This window comes from Notolabrus celidotus, chromosome 14, assembly GCF_009762535.1.
Source record: "Notolabrus celidotus isolate fNotCel1 chromosome 14, fNotCel1.pri, whole genome shotgun sequence".
Classification (NCBI taxonomy): domain Eukaryota; kingdom Metazoa; phylum Chordata; class Actinopteri; order Labriformes; family Labridae; genus Notolabrus; species Notolabrus celidotus.
This window is the reverse complement of record NC_048285.1, coordinates 8,456,420-8,469,392: the sequence shown is the minus strand read 5'-3', so window position 1 is coordinate 8,469,392 and position 12,973 is coordinate 8,456,420. Positions and strand designations below refer to the sequence as shown.

Here is a 12,973-nt window from a genome sequence, read left to right as displayed (position 1 = left end):
GTTCACACTCTTCTTCACTTTGCTCATTTTAGGTTAGTTTCCTTACTCTCTTTCGCCTTCCTTCATCCTGACTTTTTCTAAGCCAAATCGATTCAATCATCATCCCCTAAAATCCTTCAGCTGTCAGACATTTTCAGCCCCTCCATCATTTTACAACATGGAACAGACAGTTCTCCCTTCCTTTGTCAATTCATTTCCATCTCTCTGTGACAAAACTGGACTTTTATGATATTTCAAGGTGGTGCAGAATAATCAACGAGTCTACACTCTCCAGGCACTCAAGTGGAGTGTGTGGAAAGGACAGACATTTAATCTGTGTGTTAGTTTTCAAATTTAATTAACAAAAAGATCAAGGATTGTGGAGGGTGTGTACAACTTCAAAGCATTTCATTTACATGACTATTCAAATAATACTCATGGATCTTATCCCTAAATTATCCATAGTGGGCACTTTTTCATAATTTGTGTTGAATAAAGAATTAAGAAACAAGCATCAAGCTTCACTTGCTTCAGCTTGAATCTTCACACAGGGTCACACGCAGAGATGAGTGATGCTTCAGGGAGAATAGTTTCCATATTTTCAGAACATCAATACTGTCTTTACAGCAGATATATTGTGTCCTTTAATCAAAATGTTTAATTATCAATATTAAATTATCTCTAAAGAAATGTCAGATGGAATGATTCTCCTTCAAAGCAGCTGAATAGATAATCCCTTCAGACTAAAGGAGGGTTGAAGCTGTGAAACTTCAGCAGGGGGTCATCCCCCTCTCTGCAGGATTGTCTTTGTCTCTAAAGACGACTGCTGAGTGTGAGCTGTACGGCTCTACTGCTGTTGCATTCTGGGACGTGAGCAGAATTTTTTTTTTCCGTCTACCTCTAGACTGTGACATAACTGCAGGAAGTACCTCGTAATTCTTGCAGTGTGAGTGGAGAGTAAAAATGGTGACATCTGTGTTGATCCTTTTGTCCAACATTTGTATCCAGGGCATGTTTGACAAGTTGTTTCTCTGAAAATGTATTTGATAATAACATCTTGGCCCAGTGCGTTCTCTCTCACTTCTCTTGTCAACATCTTCCCTGATCATTCTTTATGTTCTTATTCTCCTCCCTCTTAGTTTAATAAAAAGTCTAGTAAAGATGCATGTCAGTTTCATGCCTCTCAGGTTCTTAAATATCACCTTCAGTGTGTGTGTCAGTGTAAGATGTGTCAGGGTTTTCTGGAGCTTGAAGCTGCTCAGTTACAATGATCCTCTCCACTGGACTGCAGGAAGCTTTTGTTCACTTCAGATTAAGAGCAGTGAAACAGACATGCCCCTCAGCCTGCCTCTGATCTCATCAGGTCTGCTGTCACTTACAGGGGAGAGGGGAGAGCAGAGGTTTTAGACTGAGAGTGAGAAGACAACAAGAGAGAAAGGTGGATACAGCTGTGTTTAGAGCTATATTCAGTATCTGCATCAGTCTTTGGTGTTTGGTGTCATTAAATAATTCCTCATTCACCTCAGTGATGTTTATCTGCTCAGAGTTTTATCATCAGGTCCATAGATTTGTTGCTAATGTTTCTGGGAAGTTGGGAAGTTGCAGACTGGGTTTCAATTTTGACTTTGAACAGAGTTGAAAACAGCTGCTTCCTAAACTGGTTTATTTAAATAGCATTTAATAACAGTGCCGAGGTACTGATGTTCAAACAGGGAGAAAGGAAATTGTGTGTTCAGGGTGAGTTGTAGTTCAGTTTTGGAAATGTAAATTTTTTACTCAGTATCTTGAGCAGCATCTTACTTCATTGTCAAGATTGAAGTGATTTTTGTAAACTAAGGCACTGTACCTTTTTAATGCACAGTGTTCTAGATATGAATACGTGCTGGAGGATTATATATGTAATTAATGAGTGGCAGTAAATGTAATGTTTACTTTATTGGTGGTTATGAAAGCCCTTCTACATATCCCCTGTAGTTAAATGTTATTGGTGGGGAAACCCATGAACAGATGCAGCAGTTTAAGCTATACTGGGCTGCTGAACATGGTTTTCCTCCAAACGGCTTTAATATAAATACTTGATGACATTTTGAAGGGCAGCTGATCAACACAAACTGTTGTAGAATCAGAATGAACTGTATTTTGATGCTTTCACATATTAATTTAGAGTGGGCTTAAATAGGTTTCTTGAAAAACATACAGACTGAGAAAAACAAGGATAGGATACGTGGATGAGACGGGTCTACCTGAACGTAAAGACAATTATCAATAGGAATAATACATCAGAGGAGGGAGACACCCCAGGAGTGTTAGAGTAAGCTTCAGGGTCAGGTGAGGGACAGCACATGAAGTAGAGCCTGCTTAGCCTCAGGTGGAGGGGCTGATGTGTTTGTGTGCAGAGCAGAGTGTGCAGCACTTTATTTCAGTAACTTGTGGAGTGTTTTATGAACCAAAACAAAGTCAATCACTGTCCCCCCAGGTATCCATTTGTCTCTCTCTGCATGGCTCGGGTTAAAAGGGCAAAGTAAACCTTTTAGACTGTCTGTAGAGAAAGTGTGCTCCACAGCAGCTCAGATGATCAATACAGTTTGTTGATTCAGCTCACTTTACTAAATGAGTCTGCTGTCTTTACAGATGGATGTTATAATGAGTGGAGTTAAAGACTGAGAAGATTTATAGTCTGTACATGGATGTAGTGGAGGGCTGTCCTTGTTAAAAAACGAATCTCTCATGGACGTTGTAACAGTCCTGAGTGTGTGTATCTTTGCCTGTTGGTATCAGTGTGTGATTGTTTTAATAATAAATCTCTACTTTCTCTCATCTGCTGCCCTTCTCCTTCTTATTTCTTGTTGACATGTTTTGAGGATATCACTGACATGATCTACTAATGGATTTTTTTGACTGACAGAAAACTGTGTCGGAAAAAATGCAAATTATTAAGGAAGGAAATATTGGTTTTGGCTGATGTGAAGTCTCATCTGAAGATATCCCATCATGCTCCATTTTGATGCAGATGGTCATTATTTCTGGAGCAGGGTGTTTGACTGAATGCAAAGTAACACCAGGTCAGTCTGGGAGATAAAATTCAAATAGCTAACAGATTGTCTCCATGCATGGCTGCACACTGATCAAAACAGTGTCTCTCTGAAAATCCAGACAGCATCACGCTGCTCACCCAGCATCATGTTGCCTTTTACTCTCATGTTTCTTTCAGTAAACATGTGTGGTGCCATGGCTGATATCAGGCACTAGATCAAAGCTTCAGTGTTGATTCAAGGCTCTGTAACACTGCTCTGTTATCAGACAGACACTGTGCTCAGAAGAAGAAATAACACAAAGCGATGGGCCAATAGAGGGATATTGATCTTGTCAGGAGCAATGCCAAATAAGTCAGATGGTTGATTCAGAAGCCACAACATGTGGACACAACAGTCTGTACTGTAACTGATACAGGAGCAATGATACGATTGTTGACTTGCAGTTAGTTGTTTGTGATCGTAAATGCTAAACCATTTCAGTGCTTTTTGTAGAGGAGATAGGGTTAGCAAATGTCACCGCTGATTTTTGTACTGTACGTGGTACAGTTGATCAGGAAATGTGACACACTTCTTTCTATTGAAAGAAGTTGAAGATCGATGAAAGACATTCATCAGATTACTGTCTCTCTGCAGGATGGCCTCAAAAGCCTCAACAGTTCTTCTTTTTCTTAGTTGTCATCTTACTTTAACCTCACAAGACTGACATCATCTTTTAGTATGATGGAACTTCTGGCATTGGTTCACTACAGGGGCACATTCAATATTCTCTCTGTCTGTTCTTGCTTTGCCTCTCTCAGAGGTCATGATTTCAGTATTCACTCATCTCATTACCACTTTATTAAGACTGCAGTAAATCAAAGCAGGCTGTTGTGTGTCTGTTGTTCTCATGATTTGTTGTATAACTCAGTGAACCTCAGATATGATGACTTCCCACAGCACATGCAGGCAAAGTCATCAGCTAACTATGAAGTCTTACAAGTCAAAGAGCGTGTTATCTGCGTCAGCCTTCTCTTGTAATTTCATGCTTCAGCTGAAACTGATGTATAGTCCAGATTCCGATCAATTGTAAGTCTCTGTAGTACTTTGTAATCATCATTTAAAGGTTAGAATAACTGCAATGAAGCATACATCTGTCTCTGTAAAAGTTCAGCTGCTTTACAACTTTCTGAAGAGAGATCATCGTCCGTGACCCTTCATCTTTATCTCCACTCTCTCCCACTTAGTCTTTCATTCTGACAGCTTAAAGCCTCTAACTTGTTAATATTGTATAATTATCATGAAGAGCATGTGAGGTTAAAACTGATTGCTCCGTGTCACAGCTTTTGAGAGGCTTGACATGAGTTCAGTTGTCCACAGCTGACATTTCACCTCTCACTGAAACCCTCTGAGTGGACGTGGGCTCCAGGGCACACTCAGGGACAGAGTTCAGGAGATGAAATGACTTTTTCTCTCCTTCCATCCTCCAAAGAAAATCAGCCACACTGCTCTCTAAAGGCAGACTGTACGTCAGACTGTTACCCGCTGCACCAACCGAGCACTGACACTCCACTGTGAGGCCTTCTGGTTGGTGTGGTCTGTTGAAAGTGAAGCTTCTGAGTGAATGTCATCAACTCTTGTAGGTCCTCAATCATCCTCAGCATTGAACAGCTCTCACAGCAGAATGGATGTCCTTGTTTAAAGACTGAGATCATCATTTCTTCAGAGACAAACACTGTAGGGGAATTGTTCTTGTTGTTCTCTCGGTCTTTACAGAAACACTGCTGGCTTGTCAGAGTAATTAGTTCAACTATTGATTTGCAACACAATAAATAATTAAAGCAGAATAATGAAAAGAGGAAATTCTCCCTCTTGACTTGAATAAACTGTCGTTCATCATTCTTCTTCTGTATTGACTGCAGTGCTGTGATGAACTTAATCCTGAAGAAACGGCTCTGAATCATTTTGATGAACAGATCAAAGTCTGACAGCTTTGTCTGCATCCCATGAACCATCGCCTGAGAGTGATAAGAAAGAAGAAGTGTGAACTGTGAATTAGTACTCTGCTTTCCATTTCTCTGTGCACTGGACGACAAAATTATATCAAGTTGCTCTTTATTGGCTTTAGTTCAGATTATTGGGATTCATGCACATTCTCACTGTGCCAGGGTCTTTATGAACTTTGGTGGAGCTGAATTCTGTCCTCGTATAGTCTTATCACTAAACCATGCCTCAAGACAAAATCACCATATATGACTTTATTGTACTGAATTCATACTCTAAGGTCTCGGGTCTTTATAGTTGTTTGCTATCTGATTAGTTTATATATTATTACTACTGTTTATTTAAATACACACATTACTCATAAACTTATTCCTTATTTATAATATCCGTTTCTTTGTTTGGAGACACTGACATATAAGCGTAGCTTACTTGTTGGGGTCTACGCATGAAGTGATTAGAAACGGATTTAAGAGCTTATAATTATTCTGTAGCTTCCATGTTGCCTACTTGTTCATTAGTGCATCAGTCTCTTACAAAATTCAGATTTTGTCTGAGTGTCATAAAATTGAGAACATTTTTATAAAATTGCTGAGCCCACTCCTTTTTTCAAAGGTTATGTGTCCTTCAGAATCTTTCTCGGTTACAGCTGAACTGGACTCATCTTTCTATCAGAGCGAGGTGAAGAGGTTTTCTGAGGAGTGTTTGTCGGCCGGCTGCTGATAGAAATGACAGTGAAGTGCTTTTACATCACCATCAGTCCATAATAAGTCCTCTCACATTCACTCAAGCTTTCAAATGTAACTTTTTCAAGGACACAGCTTCAGGTGGAAAAGAGCTTCAGAACTCAGCCTGTTGACTTTCTTTAACCTCTAGATTTTTCCAGTATCTGAATAACTGAGCACTCACTCAGGTTGTTGACTCTCTTTATTATCTGTTGTTGTCATAATGTGGACTGCTAAAAGCTCCAGCTTTAGTAATAGATCTCTAACCTCCATCACTTTGTATAAAGAGTCTCTGACAAACAGTGAGGGAGAGTCAGTTATTAGGACGACTGCTCTCTCTGCTGTAACCATAAATGTGTCATGGCTGCTTTGTGCTCATCAGTAAGGAGATGGAAATGGGGAAAAGCGCTGCTATTGAATCTTTTGACATGTAACCATGAAGCCTTTACAAGACATTTTATAGAGGCTGTGGGCGGCCAACCTCAAATACATTCTAGATACACTGAGAGTCCTACTTGAATTTGGTGAATGGAAGTTCACATAGAGTCACTGTGTGAGTTCATTGACGTCAGATCATCTGCATTTTTAGAACATCTAATTTTAAATCGTAGTTGTGATCATGGACTGATTTGGTTCTTTCTTTTGTTCCAAAAATTCATCATTTCTGAAAGTCTATTTTTAATACTGTCATTTGGATGACAGGTTATATTTCAGTGCTCTCTGCTCCTCAAATCTTGATATGCAAATGAACATTCAGATATAATTATGAAATCTGACTTTCAGATGACATTTAATATGTTGATGAGATGGGATCATTTCAAACGTCTTACAGCAGAAAATGAAGAATGAAAGAAGAAAGCTCAAACTTCCTGTTTCTAAAGTTCCTGTCTTTAGTCTCAACTTTATGAACACTGACACTGAGTTTCTGTTTTAATTTTAATAACTGTTGTTTATCTGATGATGATGATGCTGATGATGATAAGCTTCCACCTTCAGCAATGATTTCTGTCACCCATCCAGACAGCACAGGTGGATGATCGTTAACATCAGCTCGTCAGTTAATATTCATAGAATCAGATGAAGGTGAATCAGTCAAATGTATCAGCTCATCATTAGGAACTGAAATGATATTGAATATATTATCAAGATGGAAGTCAGTCATCATTTCCTCAAACTGCTTTTAATTTCCTCGTCTAATAGGAGTTAGATATCAGTCTTCTCAAATCACTGTCAACAGCTCCAAATCTGCAGCCTGTTCCTTCAGACCCACAAAGTGACTGTTTCTTTCACCGTCCATGGTACCTGCACCGCTCATACTTAAAGTTTAAGTTAAATTACTTTAATTTAAATTAAACTCTGGGAAAAGGGGAATTGGCAGAAAAAATTTGAAGTAATCAACACATAATTATAAAAGACCTCTGGGTCTGAGGAACTCAAATACAGTACTTTAGTATTTAGTATTTAGCATTCATCTCATCATATGTTGAAATATTATTAAATACTGTATCATTGCATGTGGTAAAATATTCACTCTTTGAGTGTTTGCTCATGACAGCTAAAATGAGATCTACAGCACACACGACTTCAAAGCTCGCTGAGCTCTGCTCAGATGTTGCATAATAAACCATAAACCATCAGGAAGAGATCTCTCTCTGTACAGCTTTCATCACTCTGATTTAAAGAGACAGAGAGGAAGAAATGTACAAACATATTAAAATTAAGAGTGCTGCTGTGCAACTTCATCAGAATGTGCTGTGCACATTCCTGTAAACTGTGCCTAAAAGCAGTTTGTATAAAACCAGTTCATATTTAGTGCAAAGGGTGGATGACAGAATGCACAAACGGCTGCAGAGGTTCATTTTTACCACTCTCTTTTTATCTTGTGATTTTCAGCATATGTTTCTCATTCTGATGTGCTCTTCTTTCATATACTTGTTGACTTTCCTCCAGATCACCTGCATGTCTTCACACCTGTCTGATCTTGTTAGATCACAACACATCTGCTGAGCTGATCAGCTCTGTGACACAGCAGGTGGTGAGCTGATGACCGTTCATAATAGAGAAAATGAACATCAAATTACTTGGTAATACAAATTAGATCATCTTTTGTTTCTATCCAAGGAGTCTGGATCCTGTTCAACACATATCAGACATGGTATAGTATTTAACTTAAAATTGGAAATTTTTCAAATCCTGTATAGAAGAAATCCTCTGCTCTGTGTTGAGGGGAAAGCATTGAGTTCAACAAACTATTGACCTCCATACTGGAAAGGGAACAAAGAGGTATAAGTAAGGCGGGATGAAGAGAAGAGAGTCTGACTTTAGAGCTTTGTTCTGTATTGACTGAGTGTGAATTAGATTCAGCTCAGACTTCAGTGGCTGTGTTTTAAAGCACTGAGAATGAGCCGTTGCAGTTCCCTTACAGGGATGTATGGGACAGAGTTAGAGACAGAGTTCTAACAAGATAAAATACTGAACCCCGCTGAACAATACGTGTATTAATATGATGTGAAACAGGAAAGAGCAGAGTTTAAAGGAGGGCTGGAGGACTTAAAGTGTGAAAAACAAAGAAACCAGAGTGAGAGATAAAACAGGTTAGCGGGTTGCGTGTGTATGATTTCTCTCCACCTCTGCAGGACACTGAAATCACTTCTCTCTGTGTTTGTTTACATGCTGAGATGTGGACTGACCTCACTAAAGCCTTCTGAATAAAAGATACATGAACACACCTGTGCACTGGTTTCATCCACATATCACACACACTACCTCCTGTTTAACATGAAATAAGGGGAGATATATAAAAGTGAGAGTGCTGCTCTGCCTTTTACAGGTTTCAGGAAAGATGTGTGTTTATATTTGAACTCCACTGTTTGTCCTCTATGCCTTCTTTACCTCTCAAGGAGCAACTGATGAGTTCTGAAACTGAAGTTTTTATTTTAACTCACCCGTCGTTTCACTCAGAGGACGTTCCTCTTTCTGTCTTTGTCTTCTTCCTTCCACTTCAACACAAAGTCATTAAGTCTCTTGAGTTTGTTTTTACCTTCACTTTGAAAGACGTGTTGTGCGTTCGGTTTCTCTGGTTATTTGTTTTCACCTCAGGAGGAGGCAATCCAGTTCAGAGCTTGACTCATTGTTCAGTCTTTACTCACACACAGGGACACAGAGGCAGCTGTTACTCCAAACAGCTCATTGACAAAATTGTCTCTGATGTGTTTCATCAGAGATCTTCTTTCCTGCCTTTCAGGCAATTCCTCAAAATCTACCACAGTATTGACTAAATGAAAGTTGTTCCTGGTCATTTTATGAATGTATTTAAAGTCTAAATTTGAATCTGCCTGAGCGCTCATTAATTCATCTCCACCTGACCTCAGAGCCTCTCTGTTGCTGCCATGCCAGACTGAGCTGGCACACACTCTAGTATCTTGGCATGAATCAAAAGCTGTCAGCCTCTGTTCCTACAGGAGGAAACAGCTAATGAGTCTGAAACTGTAGAGAAGAGCCTTCAGCAGCTGAATGAGCTGGATTAAAAGTGAACCAGCTTTTCTTACCCAGCATGTACTTCATTCATATTTATGACTATAACCCTCCCTCGGTTTGTTTTGCTGGAGTCGTGTTGACTTGTAGAAGTATCTGTACGTCTTGAAACACAGGAAACTAGTGCAAGTTCTAATACAGTACTAATAGAGGATGAGAGCACATGAATAATTTATGCAACATGTACAGTAATGTTTCATGGAGTAGTGGTTCAACTCATCGGTTCATGCGTATGTATTTCCCTTATATCTGCTATAATTGTGCAAATATTCCCTTAAATGTTAACAGAGAGGGGAAAGTCAAACTCATTGGATTCTTGACACAGTGGGCTGAGAAAGATTCCATACGTTCAACATTGTTCATAAGGCCAAACAGCTGAAAGCATCTAGTGCTTTGTCCGTTGTATCTGATTCTTTGCAGCCTTAGTGTTGGGTTCTGATGCTGCATCTTGTTCCAGTTCACTTGAGAAAGGGACTCCTGCAGCTTCACCTCTACAGAGTCTTGACATACTGATACAGTATGACAAGGACATGTTAGACATACACTTTCCTGTTGCATGATCAGACTTCTGAAAATACAGCGTCAGTTTTCTGAGCTGGATGTGTGCCCTGGAGAAATGTTTATGTTGAGGATCTTTGAGATTTTATGTTACTCACTGCTACAGAAACAACTTCATCAAAGGATTACATAAAAACTGTGTTCACAAACACACACTCTTAAACATTGAGAATGTTCGCAGTGCTATAAACGCTATATCCTCTGTGGTTTAGTCAGACTTGAATGAATGTAATGTCTCTTCTCTACTGACAGCTTCACTTGTTGAATTTCCTCTGACTCTCCTGCACAACTTCAGTATTCCTCCCTCTATTTCATAAACCCAAGCTCGCCTTAGTCTGCCAATTTATCTGTCATTGCGGTGTTTGTGTATAAATTCACTCTGTGTTCAGTCAGGACAGCTAACACAGCTCCCTGTCCCAGTGTGGCATGAAGATGCTAATGCAACACAGTGCTTATAATCCTCCTATTCAAACTGTACGTTATACAGAGGCTTCTCTGGACCATGACAGAGGCTCCCCAGAAAGCTTATTTACATATCAAAATCATCCTTTAGGTATCACAGTGTGTGGGTTACCTGCTTGCAAGTTTACATGTGTTTATGCATTTATAGTGCAGTCAGTTTAGTGTGTTTATTGTCATACATTTTAAATGTGTCTGCACTCCTCTTTCTGTGGAGTAAAGGTCACACAAACGTAGTAACCTCTGTATGTGGGTGTGTGTAGGAGGAATAGCTTGATGTCCAAACTCATCCTCAGTGCCCTGCAGCAATCAGAGCTCTAACTTTACACTACTGTCTTTTAATGAATGTTTAACCATAATACATTCATCAGCTTGGGCTTTATTCAAATTCATTCATACCCGATTGTTGTGGATGTTTCTCACACTTTGCACCATATGTTGTAGATGAATGTCATGGCTTTCAAAGCCTTGGAACAGAAACAGACAGAGATGCAGATCTGTCCACACTAACTAGTTATCTATTCTGCACATTTTCCTGTCTTACAAATGTTCTTGGCTGTCAATCTGCAGACATTCACCCCTATGTACACCTGCAAACCTGCTCATGAATATAATGTTCACTCTGTTTATGTGGTGAGCGTAAATGAAGAAGTTTTCCACATAATTAAAGAGTCTGTCAACATTATTAGAGCACACATTCTCACTGTCCATTCGTCTCATACCATGAAAAGTCACATGCAAATAAGCAAATGTAGCCATGCATTATTCGTATATGATTTATATATTTACTTACAAATGCCATTGAGTATGTTTGGCGTAGCCTTGGTTTGTTTAGAACGAGAAATAATGCAGTGAGAAATTCAGCAGCACACAGAAGTTTAATCAAGTGACAGTTAACTTTTCTCAAAACCAACATTGTGACGCGGAGCAGCAGCAGCACAGGTGAAATGAATTAGCTTAATTAGCTGCTTCAGTCTCAGGGGCTGTGGTGGATTCTGATTGGCTCACAGTTCAGATACATTGTGTAATTAGTAACACCTGTGCTATCTTGTTTTTTGTCTTGCAATCACTGCAAGAGACACGATAAATTGTTGTAGTATGCTTATTTGGCCTCTCAGTGTATAGTTACCCTCTTCTTGTAGGTTGACAAGCTCAGGGTCAGAGAGGAAGAGATATACTCCATAAGCTGGGATTATTGTTTCACTTCTTTATGATCAATTCTTTCATTACATTTCTTCTTCTACCCCAATATGGGTTTACTGTTCAGTATCCCACAGTGCAAAAGTATCTTTTCTTGTCTAATACAAGGTAATTTTTTAATCAATCAATATTTTCCAATGATTATTAGAATCCATTCCTTACCATTGTTAGCCTGTCTGTAAGGTGTAGAGTGAGACAGGCTCTTCTTGACATTAATCAGGACACATTAAAGACCGTGTTACACATTACTCCTGTTCGAGTTTTCCTCCTCTGACCTTCAACTTGAAACACAGACAACTTTTTAGTGTGATGAGAAATTCTTATGAGCTGTTACCAGTTATTGCATCACATCAAACCTGCTGTAAATTAATGGGCTATTGTTTCTTCAGAGTCGAGAGGAGGTGTGTGAGGGTGTATGTGTGTATTGTGTGTGATAATTTGATGTTACGTTACTAAGATTTAGTCCTTTCCATGAACCTTCACTAACAATTACTGTCACATAGAGGTTTCTGTTTGAGGTGTGGTCTCTTATTTGAAACACAAATGTTCCACTTTTGATGGTTTTGATAAGTCACTCTGAACGAATGTAGTTTATATTCTTCCACACCTCTTTCTCTTTTGTCTCTGTTTTTTACTTTCAGTTCATCTTATCAAAAGTTCCCTTGAATTTGATTTTAAGATTAAAAACAGTCATACACAACAGAGAGAGGTTTCATTGACTCTGATATTTGGTCTGTAAATGCCTCATTAGTCTGATGGCTCTCTGTGTCTGATGTCTCTGTGTGTTTGGTCGTGTTCTTTGCCTTAAAGAGAAAAAAGAGATATTTGGAGAACTGTGAAATGAATGCAGCGTAATTTTCTTTGTGCATTTGGTAAAAAGCGAGAGTTCATATCACTCAGAAACCTGTGTTTATTTTTATTTTTTTAATTACCCTGATTGTCTCTTTCTCTCTGAGAAAGGTTTTTGTCTTTTTCTGATGTTACTGGAAGGTCTATCTGATAAAACTAGATACTGATTTACTCCAAGGCTAAATAAATAGTTTGGGATACTTTCATTTTAATGACAGACTTTTGAATTAATCCCTCAGTCAGACTAGCTAATATCTCTTTTGATCATGACTGGCATTTCCTGTTGATACATATGACGTAACACAAAAGTATGTTTTAGGTTAAGGTGAAATAAATGACATATTTTGATGATGCCGTCTGAATTGCTAAACTAAACCTGTTATTTCTGTTTTTGTGTCTCGTCTCTAACAGGTAAGTGCTGCCTGAGACCTCCTTCATAAGAAAACTAAATGGATTTAACACAGACCCTCGACTATCTCCAGCACCATTCATTACACAGTGGGTTCGTTTTTCTCTTTGTTTATGAAGAGGAGAGAACTGTAACCAGAGGGCTTCTGGATATCATCAGATCACAGCGCTCAGATACTCTTTCTCTGTTGTTTCATACAAACACACAAACAGTACCTTAGGGAAAGAAATAGTAACTCTCTCCGGTCA

General features: G+C 39.0%; 1 protein-coding gene and 1 long non-coding RNA gene across 3 annotated transcripts in view; both read left to right on the top strand.

The window, feature by feature from the left end:
* Window positions 1-12,973, top strand: part of lsamp (limbic system associated membrane protein) — an 899,933-nt gene that overhangs the window by 290,114 nt on the left and 596,846 nt on the right. The window lies entirely within an intron of this gene.
* Window positions 1-12,973, top strand: part of LOC117825494 — a 70,501-nt gene that overhangs the window by 41,336 nt on the left and 16,192 nt on the right. The window contains exon 2 of the long non-coding RNA XR_004633855.1: window positions 12,728-12,818. This is a non-coding gene — a long non-coding RNA (uncharacterized LOC117825494). The remainder of the gene's footprint in view (window positions 1-12,727; window positions 12,819-12,973) is intronic.